Source organism: Balaenoptera musculus, chromosome 1 (genome assembly GCF_009873245.2).
Source record: "Balaenoptera musculus isolate JJ_BM4_2016_0621 chromosome 1, mBalMus1.pri.v3, whole genome shotgun sequence".
NCBI lineage: Eukaryota > Metazoa > Chordata > Mammalia > Artiodactyla > Balaenopteridae > Balaenoptera > Balaenoptera musculus.
The window spans coordinates 92,047,763-92,051,049 of NC_045785.1; the positions used below are offsets into that span (position 1 = coordinate 92,047,763).

At 33.2% G+C, this 3,287-nt stretch overlaps 1 pseudogene; it reads left to right on the forward strand.

The window, feature by feature from the left end:
- Positions 1–1,385: 1,385 nt before the first annotated feature.
- Positions 1,386–3,025, forward strand: LOC118900575 (annotated as a pseudogene).
- The last annotated feature ends 262 nt before the right edge of the window (positions 3,026–3,287 follow it).

Here is a 3,287-nt window from a genome sequence, read left to right on the forward strand (position 1 = left end):
TTTAACATAGGCCAGTGTTGCTGAAAAAGTCGAGCTCCCTAAATGCATGTGACTTCCAGATGTCTTCTCTTGAAGGGTGTAGCAAAGCTACAGAGCTGCATAATAGGCTTTCCTTTCTCTTTGGGAGCTAATTTGATAAGAATTTTTAAAATTGTAGATGTTTGTAGTGTAATGCTCAGATATTTTGTTAAAAATTTTTAGTCCCGTTGACACTCCGGTGTCTATACTCTCTTTTCCACATTTCAGATCATGCACAAACTACATCTATCAAATGAAATTCTTTGTGAAACAAATCTTCTGCTTTAATTCCAGTTATTTTGGACTCCTAAGCTTCATCTGTTCATCACATGATTGTTTTCTCTTCCTGAGTGTAAACTCATCCATCCCTCTTGCTTCTAGAAGTAGTCCCTGGCCAGCCATCTGAATAGTGACACACTTTATCTGTGCTCCTATAGTACCTGAATATACTCTATGCATTTTAATTCTTGATTCATTTATGTCATTCTATCCCAGATTATAAATTCCTTGATAATAAAATGATCATGCATCGTTGTACTTGGATTTTCTCAGGAATTAACATAATGCCTGGCATGTAGTATGTGCTCACAAAATGATTAACTGTTCAATAAAGTGCATCTACCTATCCGCTTACTCAAGTCTTATCTGTCCTACAAGAAACATATAACCACTTTTGCCAGGAAAAACCTTCATTCAGAGTTATCTCCTTTAACTCATTCAACTCCTGAATAGATTAACATACCAAAACAGAAAATAATACTAATTATAATACTAACGTTAACAAAACTATCCTAAAAGAGACAATAGCACTAACAGTAATACAATTTTTGGCATGTATTGATTAACATGTATTATACAGTGTGCTAAGTGAGAGAAAATAAGTGATCCGTCCAAGGCAATACAGCTTGGGCTGAAGCGCATCAGAAAGTGAACCTGAGGACTGTTTGAACTGAAAGCCTATTGTAATTTTTGAATACTTTATGATATAGCCTTTATAAAGCATTTCATATTTGAACAATATAAATATTTCAATAAATATCAGTTATTATTTTGTTTTCAATTTTATCTTGTATTGCTCTCCAGTTGGTTTATTTATGCAATACTTTGGTCTCAATTCCATGAAGCAGAGCACATACTTTCTCTCATAACCTTAACATATCTAAGTTAGAAGTGATATTTTAACACTTATCAAATAACTATGGAATTGAACTGGCCCCAAAACACAACAAAGCCATAGACATCTGTCCCGGTGAAAAAGATATGGAGGCCGTAGAGCATTGAATGCTAATTATTTGTTATATTACATTAAGTTCCCTACATACAAACCTTCAAGTTGGGAACTTTCAAAGATTTGAATATGCATTCGCATGTCCAATCACGTAAGTTAGTTCACATGTCTGGTGTACATTGTCACGTGCGCACATCCTCTACAAGTGGTCATGCTTTTGTGTACTTTACTATACAGTACTGTATATAGTATGGTAGTACAGCATTTTTATTTCAAATCCAGGATGTCCAGAAGCAAGAGTAAAAGCAGTGGGATGTAGCTGGTACTGTACTTTTCAAGGTACCGTAACTGTACTTTTCAAGGTACCGTACTGTAAGATTAAGAATGTTTTCTTTATTTTTTGTGTTTGTTTTCATGTATTATTTGTGTGAAAAGTATTATAAACCTATTACAGTACAGTACCATATAGCCAATTGTGTTACTTGGGTACCTAGGCTAACTTTGCTGGACTTACAAATGCACTCTCAGAACGGAACTCATTTGTATGTAGGGGACTTATTGTATTTTAAGATCATTATGAACCTCGATTATCTAATTAGTAAAAATGTTAAAACACAAGTTTAGACTGATTTTTTAAGCAGATATAAAATGATATATATTCTGTAATATAATTCTCTGTAATAATTTTAAAAGTCGAAATGTGTGTCTAAAAGATGTGAGTATTTTAATTATTTGGGGTTTAAATTTCATTATATTTCTTGCCTTTGAAAGTTTCTTGCCTTTGAAAGTTTCTTGCCTAGAAACTTTGAAGATACGTGTTCTAAAAATTATTTATAGAACCATTCCATTTAATATAAAATAAGGAAAATTATGTTTCTTCATTGACAGTAAGAATATGGAAAGTGTATATGCATTTTTTCAGTTTAGATCTATGTTTCCAGCATTTTCCCAGTGCCTAGAAGTCTAAACTTTCTCCTAGTCACACTGTCAAAATTGAAGTCTTTTTTTTTTTCCTGACATGGCTTCTAAATGTTACCAGTTTCAACTCTTTAACCTCAAATTTAATCAAAAAGTTAGAAAACAAGAAAACCCAAATATTTCTAGTGTGCATAAGTTAGTTTATGAGTCAAAAAAACTAAAACTATAAACATGAACATATTATGAAAGTTCACCAAATTTCTGGATCTATAAGCTCTCTTTCACTTTAGGATCAAAATCGAAGGTACTAACAATATCAATATATCAGACAATCCATTAAACCATATGCCTCTCACCTAGCAGTATATTTTGCATACATCACTGCAGCATTATCATAAGGATAATGTGGTCTTCTCTGGGTCACTCACATGGAGAATCTATTATCTTTACTTTAATGGTGCAGAATACAGAATGATTATAAAAAGTACTGCTTATATTTTGGAAACTCCTTTAAAATGGATTCTCCATTTCTTTGGGTGTTGTTTCACCTTCTTTTCAAAAATTTAATATTTGTTGAGAGACATGATTAACGCATAAAGAAGTCCGGAATTTTCAGTAAATATGGGACCCATTATAGTACCTCCCTCAGGAAAATGCTGAAGAAATCAGCCAGCACGCCAAGTACACTTGCTCCTTCTGTGGCAAAATCAAGATGAAGAGACCAGCTGTGGGCATCTGGAGTCATGATTCCTGCATGAAATGGTAGCTGGTGGTGCCCGGACCTATAACACCACTTCTGCTGTCACAGTAAAGTCGTCCATCAGAAGACTGAAGGAACTGAAGGACCAGTAGAAGTGCCACCATTTGAACTTTGCTAGCCTATAATAATGGGTTAATTTATGTAACAAAAAACTAATATTTGTAACACAAAAATTAACATAAAAAAGCACTAAGAACTGGGTGATTATAGGAAAAGGTAAACTTACAAAAAAAAATTCAAAAATTCAAACCACCCCCAAATTTACTTCTACTTAACTAATTCTGTTTAACTCTAATGTTTAAATAATATATCTGTTTCATAATCTACTCTATTTTACAGAAAGAACAAGGGTTTTATGAACCA